At 39.7% G+C, this 22,408-nt stretch overlaps 1 long non-coding RNA gene across 1 annotated transcript in view; it reads right to left on the bottom strand.

Moving 5' to 3' along the window:
• Positions 1-22,408, bottom strand: part of LOC116564434 — an 83,906-nt gene that overhangs the window by 36,394 nt on the left and 25,104 nt on the right. Inside the window, exon 2 of the long non-coding RNA XR_004274893.1 lies at positions 9,814-9,885. This is a non-coding gene — a long non-coding RNA (uncharacterized LOC116564434). The remainder of the gene's footprint in view (positions 1-9,813; positions 9,886-22,408) is intronic.

The raw sequence follows: 22,408 nt of genomic DNA, 5'->3' as shown, positions 1-22,408 counted from the left end.
AATCTTTAAGTGGAAAGTTGACACCTGGTTCTCTGACACAAGGTCTGATCTGACAAAGCAATACAATCTTCTCAAATAGGGTCAGAATGGCTAGAAAATCTCAGCCGTCTACCATTGAGTTGATTTTTAGAGCCAGAGCGCCTGCTTGCTTTATACCCACATATTCCTTTCTCCTTTCGCATCATTCTTGAAAGGAAAAAAATAACTTAGAGAATCTCTGAAATTTCTCCAAATTATGAACATCCTTCTGATTTGGTTTTCTAATTTTTAGGACACAATATAAATTATAAATGCATATCTTTTTGAAATATAGTATCAATTGAACAAGAATTAACTGTTTTTAATTATAATTTCAAATGCATCTTTTTTTCTAGGGAATCAGATTTTAGAAAACAAAATAAATTAATGGCAGAGACCAGCGAAAACCCAGCATTCCTTCAGGATCCCAGTTTCCATAAACTGTTCTTGGTAAAAGAATTAAACACATATTCACATCACTAAAGGTGAAGGTGACTTCTCAGTATAAATCCGTGCTAAGGGCATTTCTTTAAGAGTGAGAGGATTTTCTTTTCAAATTCCAGCCTCACATACCTTGACGCTGATGAATTCTGCACATCCCTGGGATTTGCAGGTGGTTACAGAACAAGATTATGCACCCTGTTGATTTATTTACAGCAAGGACAAACAGGTTGCAGCTTGAAACCAGAAACGCGTAGAAAGAGTCTAACCATGGAACACTTAAGGCTATTATTTAAACCGAGCATCCTTGTGTACATGGGAAATAAAGCCCATTTCGTTTTCCTTTTTCACTGTTGTTGGTTTAATGTATTTAGGCTGAGAGAATGAGAACTGGTATCTGACCTGATTATTTACTAATACAAAATCAGGGCAGAGAAGAAATGGTGTCCAGTGATAGGAATTACACATAGTTAACTGATTTGTAAAGAATTGTGAGTAAAAGCTCTCAGGTTGTGTAACAGTGGAAGGTTGGGATTTTCTCCTCCTCAAGATTAAAGTGGAAATGTCAATTAACATTGAAAGGCTTTAAAAATAATACCACACTGAATTTTCAAGTGGCTTACCAGACTTTTTTTCCCCTCTCAATTCCTAGATAATTATGCTGGAAACAGTGTGGAGAGAGCAGTATGCAAAACAGACACTGCCCTCATGGAGTAAAGAAAGGAGACATTAAAAGAAGCAGAAGGAGAGAGATAATAAGAGTTATGAGCTATAATAAAACTAGTAGGAAAACGTGCTCCAAAAGAGCACATTATTGGACCCACATTTATGTGTTTGTCTGTTTTTTTCTAACAGAATGTGAGATTCTTGACCAAAGCAATGTGTTATTTAAATTATTTATTTATTTTTTTATTTTAAGGCCAGGCACAGTGGCTCATGACTGTAATCCCAGCACTTTGGGAGGCCAAGGAGAGCAGATTGAGCCCAGCAGTTTGAGGCCAGCCTGGGCAACATGGAGAAACCTTCTCTCTACAAAACACACAAAAATTAGCTGGGCGGCACGGGCCTGTTGTCTAGCTACTTGGGAAGCTAAGGTGGAAGGATCACCTGCAGCTGAGAGGTCGAGGCTGCAGTGATCTGAGATCGTGCCACTGCATTCCAGCCTGAGCAACAGAGTGAAATCCTGCCAAAAAAAAAAAAAAAAAATTAAGAAAATTTTAACTTGTAGTTTTTATCATTCTATTCCAAGCACCTTGCACAGTCCATGGCACGTGGCAGTTTTTCTTTGTTGACTCTGCTTATTGAATAAAATTACAGTTGGCTAAAGTATTCATGTAATCTACAAAAATCACGAGCTAAATTCAGCAGGTATCAGTGTTTGTATTTTACTGACAGGAAAACCGGGAGAAAATTAAATGTTTGCACAAATTCTCTTAGCTAACACAAGTCTTAAAACTCTGACACCAGTGTTCTTCCACCATACCAGTGTGCTTCCAGGAAAAAAAAAAAAAAAAGAGTCAATGTTAAAGAATTGAAAGAATAGAATGAAACTGATTACATGTGCTTGTTTGCGTGTCCACAAAGGGGAAAGAAACAAGGAGGAAATGTCAGAGTTGTGCATGAATTAAAATGTATCCAATTAACTCTCAAGTGAATTTGTTGTGGGATAAAAGCAAAAAACTTTCTTAGATTTTTGCATCTCCAACAATTTATATTTAACCAGGTGATGTTCTTTTTAAAGAACTCTTTCAAACTTTTGAAATGGAAGATTTGCCTTTTAATGGGAAATCTTCTTCCTGTCATGGAGATAAAATACTACTTTACGAGCTTGGTTATTTATTTATTTATCTATTTATCTATTTTGAGATGGAGTTTTGCTTTTGTTGCCCAAGCTGGAGTGCAATAGCACAATGTCGGGTCACTGAAACATCTGCCTCCCAGGCTCAAGTGATTCTCCTGTCTCAGCCTCCCAAGTAGGTGAGATTACAGACATGCATCACCATGCCTGGCTTATTTTTTGTATTTAGCAGAGATGGGGTTTCACCATGTTGGCCAGGCTTGTCTTGAACTCCTGACTGTAAGGCTGGCTGCCTCACAGAGGGTTAAACGGACACATCCATCTCTCTCCGCGCCTCATAACTGTGTCATCACCCAAGTTCATTATCTGGCCTTGCCGCACGGCTTCGCCGCACCCGCCTCCACATACCAGACCCAAGCCCACATTCAGCACTTAATTATGCATTCAACCCCCAGCCTGCTGTTGATAAACCCTGCAGGAAAATTTTTTAAAAGTAGCCCCATCAGACCCTGCCCAGTAGCAGCCTGCTCTGTATGCCCCAGGAAGGCCCGCTTACCCAAGGGCCCGCCCACCTACCCATAACCACTAGCTCCAGGCATTCCCTGCTTCTTAATAGCCAGTAAGATTGCCTTCACTTTGTTTCTCCAACAGCCAATCAAGGCCCACTTACCCAAAGTCCCGCCCGCCTACCCATAACCACTAGCTCCAGGCATTTCCTGCTTCTAAGTAGCCAATAAGATTGCCTTCACTTTGTTTCTCCAACAGCCTATCAAGGCCCACTTACCCAAAGTCCCGCCCACCTACCAATAGCAACTAGTTTCAGGCACTTCCTGCTTACTAACAGCCAATAAAATTGCCTTTGCTTTGTTTCCCCAATAGCCAATCAATCTCCTTCCCTCCCCATAAAACCCCATGACCTAAACAGCTGGGCACAACTTCTTTGGCCCCTTCCTGGACCACAGAACCTCTCGGGAGCTGAATAAATTGGCTTCTCATTTTCTCATACTTGCCTCGGTTTCCTCATTTTACATCGGCAATAAACCTTACACTGACCTCAAATAATCTACCCACCTTGGCCTCCCAAAGTGCTGGGATTACAGGTATGAGCCACTGTGCCTGGCTGGTTATTTATTCTTGATTTTACCAGATTTTTTTTTTTCTTAACTGCTATATTTACAGCAAATAAAAATGAAACACTATAACTTTTTGAAAACAGACTGGAAGCATTCACAGGCTGTGCCTCAGTCAGTTTTGGCTGCCGTAACAAAGTACCACAGATTAAGTGGCTTAAGCCACAGAAATTTATTTCCCACGGTTCTGGATACTGGGAAGTCCAAGGTCAAGGTGCTGGTAGAGTCTGTGTCTGAGCTCTCTTTCTGGCTTTCAGACAGCTGCCACCTGGCTATGTCCTCAACGTGGTAAAGAGTTCTCTCTCCTCCTTCTCTCTCTCTTTCTCTTCTTATAAAACCAGTAATCCCATCCTGAGGGTTTACCATCATGACTTGACTTAACCCTAATTACCACAGAGATAAGACAAAAGTCTTATCTCAAAATATCATTGCATTGGGGGTTAAAGCTTTAACATATAATATATACATATTTTTTAGACAGGGTCATGCCCTGTTGCTCAGGCTGGCATGCAGTGGTGCAACCATAGCTCATTGCAGACTCACCTCCTAGGCCCAAGTGATCCATCCCAGCCTTCTGAGTAGGTGGGACTAAAGATGCATGCCAACATGCCCAGCTAATTTTATTTTTATTTTTAGTAGAGAGGAGATCTGTGTTGCCCAGGCTGATCTCAAACTCCTGGGCTCAAGCAGTCCTCCCACCTTGGCCTCCCAAGATTAAGCTAAGAGTTCACACCAAGGATTACAGGTGTGAACTACCATTCCCAACCAACATATAAATTTTGAGGAGGCATAAACATTCAGTCAGTAACAGGAGGTATAACTAAAAGATATCAAACTGATTCTGCAAACCACACATAAAATACTTTAAGCCACATTTTCAATCTTTGAGAAGAGGACCATGGGTGAGTTGATTATCCTCAATTTTGAGGCACTGAATCTGAATAATACCAATTAGAGAAACAATCAAAGTACACATATACAATTAAGCAGGAGTGGTTTACATATTTGACATTATTGATGAAGAAATCAATGATGTTAAGATGCAAAAAAGACACTGGGAGGGTTAAACACCAATATAATTGGTCCTGAAGAGCCTTGTGAATTTAATTTGTGCATTTTGATGCCATAAGAACTGAAACATCCTTGTTTTAAAAGGTTAAAATATTCATAAAATTATTTTATTTTAAACGTAAAACTATTCTGTTAACCATGGCTTCAGATTTATTGCCAAAATGACAGAAAATGAACATATTTTTATTTTTGCTATATTCTACCCAAATCAACAAAAACAAAACAAAGAATGATGCGCTGTAATGTTGTTATGTTTCATTCCTTGCAGAAGAAGGGTTGATAACCAACATAATCATCAGATAGTAAAAAATATGATGTAACCAAGAAAGTTTAGAGTTCTATTATCACCAAAAGGGGGACAAATCCTCCACTTGAACACGACAGATGTTTACTAAAATTACAGTACAATAAAATTGAATCATTGATAAACACAAGAAAGCAAAAGTCATGTATTAAAGGTGATAGTGATTTGAGAGGGGAAGGAAGAGAGAGAGGATGCAATAGAAACTTGGACTGAGAAGAATCAGATCTGGAGTGACTAAGTATGAAACTTTTCTCTGAGCACCCTAGAAGCCAAGGCAAGGAGGGACTTTCAATGGATCATATCACTCCGGATCTAACAAAAGAAAGCTCCCAGCTTTGGTGGATGATATTGATATTTTCCTGACTCTGAACTTGGAGAATAATTTGTCTTCGAGAATTTAAAGGAGAAACACTGAACAACATAATGAGGTCCTGTGTTTTCAAAAAGCAAGTTTTCAAATAGATGTGTTTCACATTTTGCCTGATGAAAGCCAGGGATATAGCATTAGACCGTTACTCTGTAAAGTTAATTATTCAAAAGGCCAGAGTGACACAGTCCAAAGAAGTAACCTAAGGAAGCTCTCAAAGGCAGAAAACCTGTGATGAAATACTAGCCATGCCACTTACTAGTGGAGACACTTTAGCTAGGTCCATTTCGATCTCTGAGCTTACATTTTTTCATTTTAAAGAAGGAGGGATAAGATCTCTGTTTTCTGATTATATGTGAGAGTTGAATTAAATAGCATGGTGAAAGTACCTTTAACTCTTCAGATATAAACACATGTATAGTATTTTCATCAGGAAAATGATACTCTAGAATCTTCTAGACAAAATCAGATCAAATTACGTATATTTTATAATTAATTACATAAAATGTTCAACTGATGAGTCATTAAATAGTGAAAGGCTATGCTAAGTTTTCATTGAAGCTCTAAGTAAAAGCCTTTTTTATGCCACCTTTTATTATTTTGCTTTTAAATTTATTGTGTTTCAAATAAATAAGATGCCATCAACAAAAGAAATAGGTTTTTGTTTGCTTGTTTTTAGAGATGGGGTCTTGCTATGTTGCCCAGGCTGGCCTCAAGCAATCCTCCCACCTCAGCTTCCCAAGTAGCAGGTGTTACAGGCATGAGCCACTGTGCCCAGCAAGAAATAGTTTTTATTTGCTAAGGATTTTAAGGCAGTGATTATAACACTAAATAAAACCCTGTAGACATTATTATTACCAATGTGATCATTAATACTGCCATCATTACTTCTCCCAATGGCTACAATTTATTGATCATTTACTATTGGCCATACATAAAATGAAATGCTTTTGCACACATCAAAAATGCAACTCCTGGACTAGTATGAGGAGAAGGGTAGTTTTTATAACACCGCTCATGAGCAATACATTTAGAGTAGCCACTTACTTCTGACCCTAAGTTCCTCAGGTGTAGAATAACATGATTATACATTTCAGGGGATTCCTTCTAGACTTTAAGATTCTATTAATTGCTTTGTCAGAGTCAATTTAATGGTGAAAAAGTTGCTTCTCAATTTGTGATATATTCTAGGCATGTTCACCCTAGTTAGGAATTGATACTTTTCTTGTGTTGTTCTCCTTGGTAGTGTAGTAAAAGTAGCACCATTATTTTTTCTTCCTGTGAACCTGGTGGCATATTCTTTCATAAAAGAGGACATGTCTTCTACAGCTTGTGGAATTCTGTGAAATGTGTTTCCCTAAAAAGAATATTAAGGACCCAAAAATCTTGTGTTACTGCCTAAAATTAGTGGGTGTTCATTGTGTTTCTAAGGAATATTCCATTGCTTAATCAAATCCCCAGAAGTTCAGCAATTTTCATTGGTTAAGATCATGGTTAATATACCAAAATAGAATCTAGTGGGTTTTCAGCTTTGGCCGCACATGGGAGTCATCGGGAAGCTTCAGAAAATATCAGTGCATGAATCCTACCACTAAAGAGACTGTGAATGACTCTTCAGATTTGACTGGTCTAGGGAGAAGCCTGGACATTGGGATTTTGTTTTTCTAACACTTTCCCAGGTGATCCTAATGTGAAGTGAAGAACGAGATTTACTGGTCCATTTGCTATTGTCAGTGAGGCAGAACATCGCAGATTTGAAGATGAAAAGTGCCAATCAGAACCCGTTGGTGGATACCCTACTGAAAAAATCAGCATTATAGATCAGTAGGGTCCAAACCAACACTTAAAAGGCTAGTGAAACCAGCAGTATAGAAAAGTGTAAGAAGGTTGTAAGAAGGTTTTTTCAGTGTCTATACGTTATTTGGGGGGCTCATGAAATGAGAAAGAGTTGAAATGAAATGTATGTCATCTTAATAATAATAAAAAAAAAATCTGTGAGTCTTCTTTATCTATTTGTTCTGCTTTATAACTGTCAAAATCCAGAAGAGGCGCCTGGGAAACGTGATACATATTCACCATATTCTCCTGCCCCTCACATTCCTTTTGGAAGGCACCAAACTTCCTTTTCTGATTCGAAGGTCTTTTTTAAACAGTTTATACTGTCATTGTATCCTTAAGGCTCTATTTAAATTGATAGAACGAAGAGACACAAGAAATCTACCAAAATGAGAAACCAACTCGAGGTAATCTTTTGGGAATTTCTTTGCTTTCTTACATAGCATCCAACACATGGCTCTGTTCTGGTATGTTTAGGAAATTATGCCCGTCCTGTCTCTGTTTGCTTTTTAAACCAACTTTTTTGATTTCTTGCAATTTTTCTGTCCAAAGATAAATTGATTCTGCACAGCAAAGATAAATTCCAATGCAGAAACTGAAGAGAAACTGTTTATGTGGTTGAGGTGCATATTTATAGGATTCTTGATTTGGCAGTGAGACCTGGAGGAGCTGCACCCCAGCTTGTGGTGTACACAATGGTCCTTTTTCAGTTCTATGAAATGAGAGGTTTTCATCTCCTCTAGGAAGCTTGTCAGGTCTGGTCTACAGATGGCTGACATTTGGGCCTTTTCTTAGATCTGCTTGTGACTTCTTAAAAAAATTTTTGAGGTTAAATGTATAAATAATATGGAAGGAAGTAAATGCTTGAGGTTAATGTTTGCAGGAAAAACCAGGGAGGGGACTTTTTGCTAAAGGTGTTTTTTGAAATGCTGTTCGATTTCCTACAGATTGACACAGTAACCCAAGATAAGGGGTTTTCACTCTTTTTTTTTTCAATGTTTATAATTACCACAAAAATGTACCTTGTCATCTAAAGCAGAGAAATATTCAAAGTTGTCATAGTATTATCCTTTTTTTTTTTTTTTTGCTTACTTTTTCCACTCTATAAAATGATGAGAGAAAATTAAGATGTTTAGAAAATTAAAAGCTTGGAAAAATAAATATCCTCCACGGTAGTATTTAGGGGTTTAAAAGAAGGAGGAGGAGGAAAATGAGGAGGAGAGGAAGAAAGGTCGCAACCATCATATATTTTCACTGAATACTTGAAAATTTCAGCAATTTTAATCTTCGGAGGATTTATTTTCCTAGTAGTAAGAATTCTTAATATTTTGTTTTCTCATATATCAGCCTTTATCACTATTAAATAGTCTGTTAGTTGTGTGTGTCTGTGTATGTGTGACAAGGGAACTTAGAACTGTAGTAATGCATTTTCTCATAATACAATTACATCTTGAATCTAAATTTGGATTTCATTAAACTATAGGACATAAGTAAGAAGTTTGGTTGTAAATAATCGAAAACAATTTTGACTAATTTAGGCAAGCATTAAGAGGTATTGCAGGGATATTAGGGTTATTTCACAGTGCCTAAGGACTGAAATGTGTCAGTGTGTTAGGTTGCCATTAAAATGGCTCTCAAAGATTCCTGCCTCGTGATACCCACACCTTGTGTCATTTTCCTACCATGAGTAGAAAGACTGGCTGTAGTGACTTCTAACAAGCAAAATGCAGCAAAAGTCATAAGATTCTCCTCTGAGATTAGTTAGACTGTGACTTCCTTCTTGGTTGCTCTTTCCTTTTTCACTCTGATGAAGGCAGATGTCATGCTGTAAGCTGAGAGGCTTATGTGACAGGAAACTGAGGGCAGCCTCTGGCCAACAGTTAGTGAGAAACTGAGGCTCGTAGTGTAACAGTCTGCAGGGAACTGAATCCTGCTGCAACCATATGAGTGAACTTGGGAAAGGACCCTTCCCCATTTGAAATTTCAGATGAAACACAGCCTCAGTCAGGACTTTGACTGCAATCTCATGAAAGGCTCTGAGACAGGGGATCCAACTACATCCTGTATAGATTCTCAACCCACAGAAATTGTGGGATAAGACATGTTTCTGTGTTAAGTCACTTAGTTTTGAGACAATTTGGTTAACAACAGCAGGTAAGTATTATAGTTAGTAGAAGTGTGTGAGCCGTGAATATTGGCAGAGCGGAGGGAGGGGCGTAAAATGCTTTTACTGCTCCTTAATTTCCTTTTTCGCTGGGTGTCTGCCTCATTCATCTCTCTCATTACCAAGCCACTCTGTCTGATCCTCAGCATCCAAGTATACCAAGAGCTGCCACATTTACCTGACTTTAGTTTCTGTCATCTGGAGGAAAAGTAATGTCTTTTTAGGCACCTTTCCAAAACTCTAATGGCAGGCATTGGATTGGCTGATCTTGGGTCAGAAGCTGACCTCTAAACCAATCTTCTGTACCCAGGAGGAAAACATGCAAGGGAGAGATTGTGAATGACTCTTCTTGGATCAAGTGCACCAACAGCAATTTTTGTGGTAATTATAGAAACTAAATGTAGCTGGATTTACAGTTCGTTTCACTATTTTTCTTACTTTGGCTTATCATTTATATAACATGAATTACTAACATGGTGAAAGTACTGTACACCATCACTCTAAAAAGTAAATATAGAAAAATTTAAGGTCTCCTAAAAGAAAACTTCTCATCTAGAAAGTGCATCACATGGGACTTGAGATTGGTACAAAGTACAGGGCAAGATGTAGAAAGTAAAAGCTTGACATTCTTGCTTATTCAGTAAGGATATTATTTGACATTTGAGGCCAACTGAAGCTTCTTACCTCCCTCATATCACAAGTTCATTGGATCCCCGCTCTCTGCCTATTGTCCAACATATGTGAAAACACACAATTCTGGAAAAGGGGGAAAAAACAACAAAAACAGAATCAGTTGTCGTACCAAGGTGACGAACATTTATCAAACTACAACTGTATAATTGTGACAAATAAGAAGGTCCCTTCAGAACTGCCTACACCTATAAATGCAGAATACTGACTTCGATCAAACGATGCAGACAAAACAGACAGGCTTTGCTGCTAGGATCCCAAACAGAACATATCATAGAAGCCTATATTATATTTTGGCCACTATATTTTGGCTTCATATATCAAAAGCATTTTGTAAAGATTAGCTCTGAAATCAGGAAAAATAGGCATACTTTATTGTTATTTTGATGTGATAAGCGCACTGGCAAGAGAGTTAAAGATAGCATTCTGTTGGAAATGGCTGAGATAATGGAACCACATGGACAGGATGCTAAAGGGCAGTTAGTGGGTGTGTGGAATGCCCATGAAATCAGAGGCAGGGATTGGGGGGATGGGGGTGGGGTGAGCACACAGTGTCCACATACAGCACAGCACCTGGGCTTTAGAATCATTCTCCTTGGGTTCAAATCCTTCCTTTGCCAAGTACTAGAGACTTTGAGCACATCATTTACACTCTGTGCCTCAGTTCCTTCATTTTAAAAATAGAGAAATATTGAAAAGTACCTGTATTGTTTTGCTGTCAGGATAAGCTAATTTATATAAAGAGCCTGGCATGGTGTCTAACACAGAGTAGTCACTCAAATATTAGCTTTTATTATTACACACTTTTTGACACCAGTTATTTAAACTCTTTCAACCCCTATGTGCTCATTTGTTAAATGGGGAAATAATTTTAGCAATGACATATGTAATATTATGTGTATGTCCTTGCATATCATATTATACACTTAGTCTAATACAGGCATACCTCGTTTTATGGTGCTTTGGTTTAGTGCACTTTGCTGTTGGTGCATTTTTTACAAATTGAAGGTTTGTGACAACCTTGTGTCCAGCAAGTCTACTGGTGTTATTTTTTCAACATTATGTGCTCACTTTGTGTCTCATGTTCAGTTTTGGTGATTCTCTCAATAATTCAAACTTTCAGATATTTCAAACAGGAAATCTGTTTACAGCATGGTTTACTGAATATTTTAAGCCCACCATTGAGACCTACTGCTCAGGGAAAAAAAAGAAGGAAAAAAGATTCTTTTCAAAATGTGACTGCTCTTTGACAATGTATTTGGTCACCCAGGAGCTCTGAAGGAGTTGTGCAAGATTAATGTTTTCATGCCTGCTAATACAACATTCATTCTGTAACCCATGAATCAAGAGTAACCTTGACTTTCAAATCTTCTTACTTAAGAAATACGTTTCAGGTAGCTACAGCTTCAATAGATACTGATTCATCTGATGAGTCCGGGCAAAGTTGAACACCTGGAAAAGATTCACCATTCTAGATGCCATTAAGAATGCTTATGAGTCATTGGAGGAGGTCAAAATATCAACATTAACAAGAGTTTGGAAGAGGTTGATTCTTCTTCCTTATAGATGACTTTGAGAGATTCAAGACTTTGGTGGAGGAAGGAACTGCAGTTGTGGTAGAAATAGCAAGAGAACTAGAATTAGAAGTGGCATCTGATGATGTGACTGAATTGCTACAATATCGAGATAAAACTTGAAGGGATGAAGAGTTGCTTCCAATGGATGAGCAAAGAAGGTGATTTCTTGAGATGGAATCTACTTCTGGGAAGGACATTCTGAACGTTGTTAAAGTAACAAAGGATTTAGAATATGACAAACTTAGTTGATAAAGCAGTGATGAAGTTTGAGAAGATTGACTCCAATTTTGAAAGAAGTTCTACTGTGGGTGAAATGCTATCAAACAGATCACATGCTACAGATAAATCTTTCACGAAAGGAAGAGTCAATTGACACAGCAAACTTTATTGTTGTTTCATCTCAAGAGATTGTAACAGTCAGCTCAGCCTTCAGCAACCACCGCCTTGATCAGTCAGCAGCCATCAAGATCAAGGCAAGGCCCTCCCCTGGCAAAAAAGATTACAATTCACTGAAGGCTCAGATGGTCATTAGCATTCTTTTAGCAATAAATATTTTTAGGCTGCACATGGTTGCTCATGCCTGTAATCCCAGCACTTTGAGAGGCTGAAGCGGGTGGATCACCTGAGGTCAGGAGTTCAGGACCAGCCTGGCCAACGCAGCAAAACCTGTCTCTACTAAAAATACAAAAATTAGCTGGGCCTGGTGTCATGTGCCTGTAATCCCAGCTACTTGGGAAACTGAGGCAGGATACTCGCTTGAACCCGGGAGGTGGTGATTGCATTGAGCCAAGATCATGCCATTGCACTCCAGCCTGGGCGAAAGAGCAAGACTCCATGTCAAAAAAAAGAAATTTTAAATTAAGGTTTGTCCATTGAGGTTTTTAGACATAATATTATTGCACACTTAACAGACTATAGTGTAGTTTAAACATAACTTTTACATGTATTGGGAAACCAAAAATTTTATGAGGTTTGTTTTATTGTGATACTATCTTTACTGTGGGGATCTCTAACCAAACTCGCACTATCTCTGAGGTATGCCTGTGTATTTTTTTCTTAGTTCTCTGGGAATGAGAAGAGAAAAGAAGTTTGTAGTTCTTTCCCAATCATGTTGGATCACAGTTGCAGTCCAAACGATGGTGTGTTCGTTTTCTAGGACTGCTATAACAAGTTATCACAAACTAGGTGACTTAAAACAACAGAAATTTATTCTCATAGTTTTGGAGACCAGAAGTCTAAAGTCAGAGTGGCAGCAGAGCCATGCTCCCTCTGCAAACCCTAGAAGAGAATCCTTCCTTGATTATTCTAGTTTCCGCTGGTTCCTGTGTTTCTTGGTTTATGGCAGCATGATTCCAATCTCCACTTCCACCTTCGTATGGTCATCTTCTCTACGTATATCTGTCTCCAATCTCCCTCTCTTCTCTCTCTCTCTCTCTCTCTGAGTCTCACTCTTACTCAGGCTGCAGTGCAGTGGTGCAATCATGGCTCGCTGCCGTCTTGGACTCCTTGGCTCAAGCAATTCTCCCACCTCCCCCTCCCTAGTAGCTGAAACTACAGGCGCACACCACCACACCCAGCTTTTTTTTTTTTTTTTTTTAATTAATTTTTAGTACAGATGGAGTCTCATTATGTTGCCCAGGCTGGTCTTGAATTCCTGCGCTCAAGCAATTCTCCCACCTCAGCCTCCCAAAGTGCTGGGATTACAAGCATTAGCCACCGTGCCTGGCCTCTCCTTTCCCTTATAAAAATACTAGTCATTGTATTTAAAGTAGATAGCAAATCCAGGATGATTTCATCTTGAAATACATAACTCATATCTGTAAAGATCCTGTTTTCAAATAGTGTCACACTCTAAGATTCTGAACAGATAGAAGCATTGAGGGGACACTATTCAACCACTACAGGAGTAGTTTTCCAAATGCATTGGAGGGGTAAAGAGAAAACTTCGTCTGCTTCTGAAGTTTTGCTGAAAAGCAACTGACAAAAGGCAGATTAATAGGAGAACAGGAGTACAAAGTTACTAATGCACTCAAGTGCGTGGTGGGGGGGGCAGGGGTTGGGGGGGTATCACAGATTAATTACCCAAATACCTAGTGTGGTATAGAAGCTTATGTACCCTTTTTCATAGGGGTGGGAGGAGATGAGGAATGCATCTCTTTTGAAGGGCAATAAATCATTGGGAAGAATGAATGGGTCAGGGAGGTGGAAGGCAGACATTAAGGGAAGGTGAGACGGAACTGTGCTGCACATTGCTTTATGCAGATAGAGTTCCGCAGGTAATTTCTTAGAGTTGCCCTCAGAAGAAGAGATGAAAAGTCTGTCTGGGGCTGGACATAGTGGCTCATGCCTATAACCCCAGCACTTTTTGGGAGGTTGAGATGGGAGGACTGCTTGAGTCCAGGAAGCCGAGGCTGCAGTAATGCAGTGAGCCCAGATTGCACCACTGCACTCCAGTTCAGATGACAGAGTGAGACCCTTTCTCAACAAAACAAAGTCTTTCTGGGTATGGTGACCCCAGTCTCTGCTTTTCTGTGGTGGTTGATCATTTCTGGTTCTTTGATAAGATTTCTAGGGAGGGAGTCTTAAGACAATTGCATTTCTCTTGGAAAGAAGCTCTCCTGATCAGGTAAGAAAAACTGAAACAGAAACTCACCCTGTGCTTGGGGAGGCAGAGACAAGGTTTTAGAAGGGTCTTGATTCTTAGGCAGCTTCTAAAGTCTCTCAGCATGCCAAAGTGCCTATCTTCAGGGTTTCGCTTTCTGAAATCCAACAATATCTAACTCTTTCTTGCCATTTACATGCACTCGACACACATTTCGGGAGTATCTACTGTGTGTTGCATACAGAGCCTGGTCATGGGGGTGCAAAGCAGATTACTTTATTAAGGAGTTTGCAATGTTTTAGAAAGGTGTATAGTAAATAGGTCTTCTGGAGCAATAGTCACAAAGAAAGGGAATAAAAGCTCATTATCTCAGGGTGGTCTTCCTCTGATGCCCTGAGACAGGGTCTTGCTCTGCTGCCCAGGCTGGAGTTCAGTGGCAACATTTCGGCTCACTGCATCCTCTTCCTCTTGGGCTCAAGTGATCCTCCCACTTCAGCCTCCTGAGTAGCTGGGACTGAAGGCATGCGTTACCATGCCTTGCTAATTTTTTTGTATTTTTTGTAGAAACTTGCCTTTGTCATGTTATCCAGGCTCGTCTCAAACTCCTGAGCTCAAGGAATCCACTGGCCTCGGCCTCCCAGAGTGCTGGAATTACAGGTATGAGCCACTGTACCTTGGGTAGGGAGCACTTGCTGAAGTAGATAAAACCTATAGTTCTCACAAGTTCTTTACTCATCTATTCAAAGGTCCAGGAGGAAAATGAAAGTATAAGAGAGAAAGAAGGAAATAGACTTGGTCGGACAGGTCATTCTCACCCTCTAGGTTAAGCAGAACTAAGATGGTCTCTTGAGTGTCCAACCCCTTGCTCCAAATACAGTTGCATCCAACATTCCAGACACACGGATATCAATGTATAACATTAAAATCCTGCATTGTAGTATTGCATTAAAAACTAGAACATGACCGGGTGCGGTGGCTCAAGCCTGTAATCCCAGCACTTTGGGAGGCCGAGGCAGGTGGATCACGAGGTCAAGAGATCGAGACCATCCTGGTCAACATGGTGAAACCCCGTCTCTACTAAAAATACAAAAAATTAGCTGGGCATGGTGGTGCATGCCTGTAATCCCAGCTACTCAGGAGGCTGAGGCAGGAGAATTGCCTGAACCCAGGAGGTGGAGGTTGCGGTGAGCCGAGATCGTGCCATTGCACTCCAGCCTGGGTAACATGAGTGAAACTCCGTCTCAAAAAAAAAAAAAAAAAAAAAAAAAAAAAAAACAAAACAAAAAAACTAGAACATTTATTTTGAGTTTTCTGCTTATGAAAAAATATATATTTTTTAAATGAGGAGACTGTATTGGAAAAAGTATACATTTATGATTATCAATTCACTGGAACAAAAGGTCACTGGTCTCTAAGTTATTTGTTTAATTGATTACAGATTGCCATGATACATGACAATATACAGGCTCTCTTTAAGGTTATGTTTCGTTTATAAGAATTTTTTTATTAAATCTAATTTCATAAATGTAATAATTTTTTAAACTTCCCTGCAGCTAAGTGGTAACTGAAACCTAGATGTTAACTTATTATTGCACCTCGTTTTGTGACAATAACTTTGGAGGTGCAAGAACACTTATTTTCAGCACTTGGAATGTGTGAAATGTGTGATCTCTAGACTTTGTGAAGTTCACCTCCACCTCCCCTCCCATCTCACCTAGATTCTTGGTGAGTGTAGGTGTTATGTTTTCTGTGATAGAGGTTTTGTCCTCAGACAGAAAATCACATGAGCAAAGTATGTCAAGGATTCTATTATATTTCCACAACAAATACTGTTGGCAGGTGTTCTAAAGCTGTTTCACCCTAGAACCAGGCTCTGAAGCTATACTGAGGGTGTCTTTGTTTTCAGAAGGCCTTGGTATTTACTAAGGAGCACTTATTAATCTGAGGTAGGTAAATAAAGGGGACTTGACCATGAGTGAAAGTGTAAAGTAGGTAAATTTTTCATTATCTTCTTATTTCCCTTTGCTATATATACTGAGTCTGAATAAGCAAAGAGAACACAAAGATTTTCAATGTGCTTCAGTAAACCTTGATTTATTTAAAACTTAATGTTTTATTCCTTTAAGAATTAGGAAATGGTAAGGACCCAACAGGGCTGTCATGAGACAAATATGCTCCCACGACATCTTATTGCTTAGAAAAGGAAGCAAGGTTTTTTTCCACTATTTCTTTTTTAAAATAGAGATAGGGGCTGGGTGCAGTGGCTCATGCCTATATCCCCAGCACTTTGGGAGGCAGAGGCAGGTAGATCACTCGAGGTCAGGAGTTTGAGACCAGCCTGGCCAACATGGTGAAACCCCGTCTCTACTAAAAATGCAAAAATTAGCCACGTGTGGTGGTGTGCGCCTGTATTCTTAGCTACTCGTGAGGCTGAGGCAGGAGAATTGCTTGAACCAGGAGGCAGAGGTTGCAGTGAACTGAGATAGCGCCACTGCACTCCAGCCTGGGTGACAGAATAAGATCCCATCTTGGAAAGAAAAAAATGAGATAGGGTTTTGCTATGCTGCCCAGGTTGTTCTTGAACTCTTGGCCTCAAACAATCCTCCTGACTTGACTTCCCACATAAAAAATAATATATTAGCATGATAGGTGTGCCCACTGTGCTGGGCCTCCAGCTGTTTCTTCAAGTTCATTTTACCTGTCCAACTTTCAGCCAAAGCCATCTTTAAAACTCTTTTTTTTTAAGATATGTTTTTTACTCTGCACTGTGGTTTGTATAAAATTCTTTAAAATATATAGCTTCTCAGGGTTCAAAGTAAAATAAAAATGAAAAAACGTAAAAAAAAATAAATTCTTTAAAATATAATAGAAGATATGTACCCTCCTTCCCAAAGAATGCATACATACAAATGGATTGTGCATGTACAAGTGGATTCACATTTCCCTTCCCCAGACTCCCTGCCCTCCTCTATTCTCTTTATTCTTTTTTTTTTTTTTTCTTTTTTGTAAGGACCAGGTCTCTCTCTGTCACTTAGGTTGGAGGCAGTGACGTCATCATAGCTCACTGCAGCCTCAAATTCCTGGGCTCAGGGGATCTTCCTGCCTCAGCCTCCTGAGTAGCTAGAACTACTGGCACCTGTCACCACACCCAATGAAGCAACATCATTGTTTAGGGTAAGTACCTGGGGTTTGTCATCTCAGGCCAAGTTAAAGACATGGACACACGTGGGTGGGTTAAAGAGCGGAAAGTTTAATAGGCAGAAGAAAGGAGAGAGGGGAGCAGCCCTCTCTCTCTCTCTTGCAAAACAGAGGGGCGTCCAAAAGGGAAAAGCTGGCCTGTAGCAGACAGCAGCAGATATTAGAGGGCAGTGTCTGATTTACCACAGATTGGTTTGACCAGGTGTGTCCTTTACATAGCACAGGGAAGGCTGGCCGCCCCACCCTAATCTTATTATGCAAATGGACTTTCCACTTGGCCAGCACCATTTTGTCTGCTCCTTATGGAACACGTGGCTAGCAAAGAGAAGGAAAGATGGAGCCACCATGTTGATCATGTGTAGTACCAGGTAGCCTTTTCTGTGGATTCAACTGTCGGGGCATTCACCTGTGCAAGCTGGAAGCTTGCTTGTCTAGCCTGCAGCTTGATTTTACAGGCTGCTCTTTGTTAGAAAAGAAAATGATTTGGGGGCTGCTTTTTATTAAAAGGAAAACTTTATCAAGGACTCCAATACTCTCACTGTCTGCCAAAATTATTTGTTAACTCCCATCTGACCGGCTATTTTTTTTTTCTGTAGAGACAGAGTCTGGCTATATTGCCCAAGTTGATCTCACACTCCTGGCCTCAAGTAATCTTCCTGCCTTACAAAGTGCTGGGATTAGGAGCGTGAGCCACCACACCTGGACCCCCCTACTTTCTTTAGACTCAGACTCACCATCTCTTGGGTTAGAATGAGATGGGGGCTGGGGTGGCAGTTGTTCTTGTCCCCTTTGTGTCAGGCTGGCTTCTGAATGTCTTGTTTCAATGCTGTCACTCTCTGTAGACAGACCACTGATCCTTCTCATTTTAGGGGTTTGTCTGTCAATCACTAGGGGAAAACACTATGGAGGAAACAATAGCAGAGGGAGTCCACAAATAACAATAGGCAGTTACAAAGCTTAATTCTTAAAAGGTCCTCACTCACTTGCTGAGAGGGTTATAGAAAAAAGTCCTTGGAAGGCTGCTGCCTTACTTTTTTCATTCAAGGTGAATCTCTTCTGATTAGCTTGTTGGTTGAATTCTTTTTCTTTTTTAGGAAGAGCTTAGTGTTTGGAAAATTATCCTGGGCACAGATTCAACCAAGTAGGCAATTTGCATTTCTGAGCTCCTGTGGACTAGGTAGCCACAATTTAATGGCTCTGGTTTCACTCAGACTTGAATATTTTCTCACTTTGATCACTACACAAATATCCCTGATTTTTTTCTTAAGAAATAGACAAGTATCATGATTTTCTTATAAAATAAAGCCAATAATTGTTAAGAAACTTGTAAGAGTTAACAAACAAATATCCCTGATTTTTTTCTTAAGAAATAGACAAGTATCATGATTTTCTTATAAAATAAAGCCAATAATTGTTAAGAAACTTGTAAGAGTTAACACTGGAAAGAGGATTATGTTTAAGGAAAGGATTGATTCGTTCTAAAACACTTATTGCTTATCTACCTAAAGTAAAAGCCTGCAGATTGGGAGAACAAAAATAATTAGTCAAAAGGTTAAGCACAGTGGCTCATGCCTATAATTCCAGCACTCCGGGAGGCCAGGGCAGTAGGACTGCCTGAGCACAAGAGTTCAAGACTAGCCTGAGCAACATAATGAGACTCTATCTCTACCAAAAAAAGGCAAGAAATTAGTCACGTGTGGTGGTACACACCTGTAGTCCCAGCTACACTCAGGAGACTGAAGTGGGAGAATCACTGAGCCTGGGAGGTCGAGGTTACTGTGAGCTGTGATCTTGCCACTGCACTCTGCCTGGGTGGCAGAGCTAGACAGACAGACAGAAAGAAAGAGAGAGAGAGAGAGAGAGAGAGAGAGAGAGAAGGAAGGAAGAAGCAAGAAAAGGAGGGAGGGAGGGAGAGAGGAAGGAAGGAAGGAAGGAGAGAAGGAAGGAAGAAAGGAAGGTAGGAAGGAAAGGCAGGGAGGGAGAAAGAGAGAGAAAATAGAGAGAGAGGCAAGGAGGGAGGGAGGGAGGAAGGAAGGAAGGAAGGAAAATAAAAGCTGCCCAAGTTGGCAGAGGTGGTATGAGCCTGTGGTCCCTGATATTCTGAAGGCTAAGAAGCGAGGATCCCTTGAGTCCAGGAGTTTGAGTCCAGCTTGGGCAACATAGCAAAACCTCCATCTCTAAAAATAAATAAACATAAAATGAAAATTTTAGAAAAATTGCCATTTAGAAGCACACAACCACGGTTTTCATTGTTTGTTTGTTTTTTGTTTTTGTTTTTAGCTTTACCATCTGAGAACATTGGTTTTTCTCACAATCAATTTTATTGTTTTGAAGTCTGAGAATTTCTTTAGATTTATGAGATCATTTTGAGTTCCAAAATGAGGTGCTCACTACTCTAAGTCTTACACTTTGTTTTTTTTTTTTTTTTTTTTTTTAATCACTGTGTAGTCTCTTTTCTCCCACAAGTCCCCCATCTAGGGGTGCCAGGTTTGGCAATAAAAACTACAGGACACCCAGTTACGTTTGAATTCCAGATAAGCAGTGAATAATTTTTTCGTATAGGTATGTCCGAAATGTTACTTGAAACACGCTTAAAAATTATAATTGTTTATATACTAAAAAATTATTTGCTGTTTAAATGAGATTCTAATTTAATTGAGTATCCTGTATTTTATCTGGCAAACCCTTCTCTCATCCTAACTCTCATCCTAAATATGTTAGCTTTTAAATTTAGTGGTGTCCACAAATTTAAAGAGCATCTTTATTCTATAATCCTGATCAAGAGGAGAAATGCTAAATCCTCCATAGAAACCACTCCCTGCCAGGCGGCAGTTATTCATTCCCCCTCTGACATTGACCCTTTTAGCTGAATAGAACATGTCAGCCATTGCCACCCCCACGTAACACTTGTCACATCTGAAGGATGCCTGTTTTTTCCCCCTTTCTCACTGATTTGAATTTTGGATTTTGTCTTTCAATAAAACAAATGCTACAGGTCTAGTTCATCACCTATTCTGAATCTAGGTCTCCCTTGTGTTTTTGTGAAGAAATTAAATGAAGATAATGTGGGTAATTATCAGGCATAGATTCTTCACGTTCTATAGCAATAATGCATGAAAGACTGGTCTACAAGTCATTAAAAACCTAAGTTTCAACCTTCTCCTCTAGAAAGCATAAAAGAAAACCAAAGGAGGAATGGCTGATTTGCACATCATTTATGTTGTTTCACCTGCTTAAAATCTGATAAGATTTAGAATGTATAAAGTGAAGCCTGGAAAATGGATTTCGGATTTGCCCGTCTCTGGCTGAAGAGACCTCTTTCGAGTTCAACTGATAACACAGTTTTCATGGGGAGAGAGGTGAACACCAAATATGTAATTGCTTTAATGAAATGCTCTTATAAATATACTATTATGCCAACTGATATCATTTTTATCTTAAATGCAATTGTAATTAAAATGTTATCGCTAATATCCGAAATCAGCAATTTCTAAAGTAGCTTAATATGGCAACTGCTTTAAAATGTGTTCACAGACTAGCAAAATGTCAGAGCCTGCTTTCAAAGGCTTTCTTCTGGGACACCATTTATTCTTGCTTATAATTTTAGTAGCATTATTATCTCTCACTGTTGCAAACTGGTTTTCTTCTTTTCTTTCTTTTTATTTTTTGAGACAGAGTTTCAGTCTTGTTGCCCAGGCTGAAGTGCAATGGCGCGATCCCGGCTCCCCGCAACCGCCGCCTCCTGGGTTCAAGTGATTCTCTTGCCTCAGACTTCGGAGTAGCTGGGATTACAGGTATGTGCTACCATGCCCTGCAAGCTTTGTATTTTTTGGTAGAAATGAGGTTTCTCCATGTTGATCAGGCTGGTCTCGAACTACCGACCTCAGAAGATCCACCCAAACTCGGCCTCCCAAAGTGCTGGAATTATAGGCGTGAGCCACAGCACCCAGCTGCAAACTGATTTTCCATAGCATTCTTATTATTGTTATTATTATTTTTATACATGGGGTCTCAATATGTTGCCCAGGCTAGTCTAGAATTCCTAAGCTAAAGTAATAGATATTGCAAATTCTATGAAACCCACCCCTGGTGTCCATAAAGCAATCAGTTATGGACTTGGCATGGGAATGCATAGGGAAATGAGCTATAAACCAGATGAACATTCCCCAAAAGCAGAATCTATTTTTTTTTAAGTAAAGACAGGAATCTTGCTATGTTGCCTAAGCTGGTGTTAAACTCCTGGCCTCAAGCAATCCTCCTACCTTGGCCTTCCAAAGTATTGGGATTACAGATGTGAGCCACTATGCCCAGCCAAAAATAGAATCTAAAATAGGAGCATTATTTGTACCATACATACCCCACTTTTTAAGGAAACACACGCTGACTCTACAGTTTTAAAATTTGCATATGACTTCTTTGAGGTCAGCAGAGTGCAAGAAGTTGCAAACAGCTGAGACAGCCTACAAGTCCATAGCCACATCAGGGCACATAAGCCTGCGAGGTAGCCCAGTGGAGAGTTTGCAAGCCTTAGGCTTGCTTGAGGCCTCAAGGACCTTGTAACTCTGGTTAAGAAACATCCCTGCTCTCAACTTCACATCTGCTACTCAGAACAAGTTATTACCTTCAGTTGCTTCTGACGTAGGCCTGTCTGTGGGTGGATCTGTCCTGTTTTTATTATGTCTGCTGGTTCTGATGATCTCATTACTTTGTTAATTAAATTTTTAGCTTATTTTAATCTCCCTTTAATAATTCACTTTTAGCAGTGGGGAAGAGGAAGCAGCACCTCAGAGAATAGTGTCCATCCCAGAGGTAGCTCCAAAGGCTTCCTTCCTGCGCTTCAAATTGTATCTCCTTGCCAGGCCTGGTAGAGAGCCTTAAAGAAACAGGTTAAAAATATTCATCTAGAGAATTCAGGAAGACCACAAGCTAAAGTACTCTTCTGAGGAATAATGTAAATAGCCCTAAAGCCTCTGGAAATTGCCAGAAAAAGAACACCCCAGAGGCTGCTCATAGTGTATCAAAGGCCAGGACCAGCAAATTGCTGTTGCCCTTCATATACTCTTTCTACTTCTCCCTCCCTCATCAATGGATTTGATTTGGGAATTATCTTTTCATATTCACTGCCTGTTTGTCTACTTGGGTGTACATGGATGTGAATGCATGTTGTATGTTTAAAATTGGTTTTTGTTTATTGTTTATTATGTTGGCATAT

This window comes from Sapajus apella, unplaced genomic scaffold (genome assembly GCF_009761245.1).
Source record: "Sapajus apella isolate SASKATOON/1434 unplaced genomic scaffold, GSC_monkey_1.0 scaffold2, whole genome shotgun sequence".
Lineage (NCBI taxonomy): Eukaryota > Metazoa > Chordata > Mammalia > Primates > Cebidae > Sapajus > Sapajus apella.
This window is presented reverse-complemented; position numbering and strand designations above follow the sequence as displayed.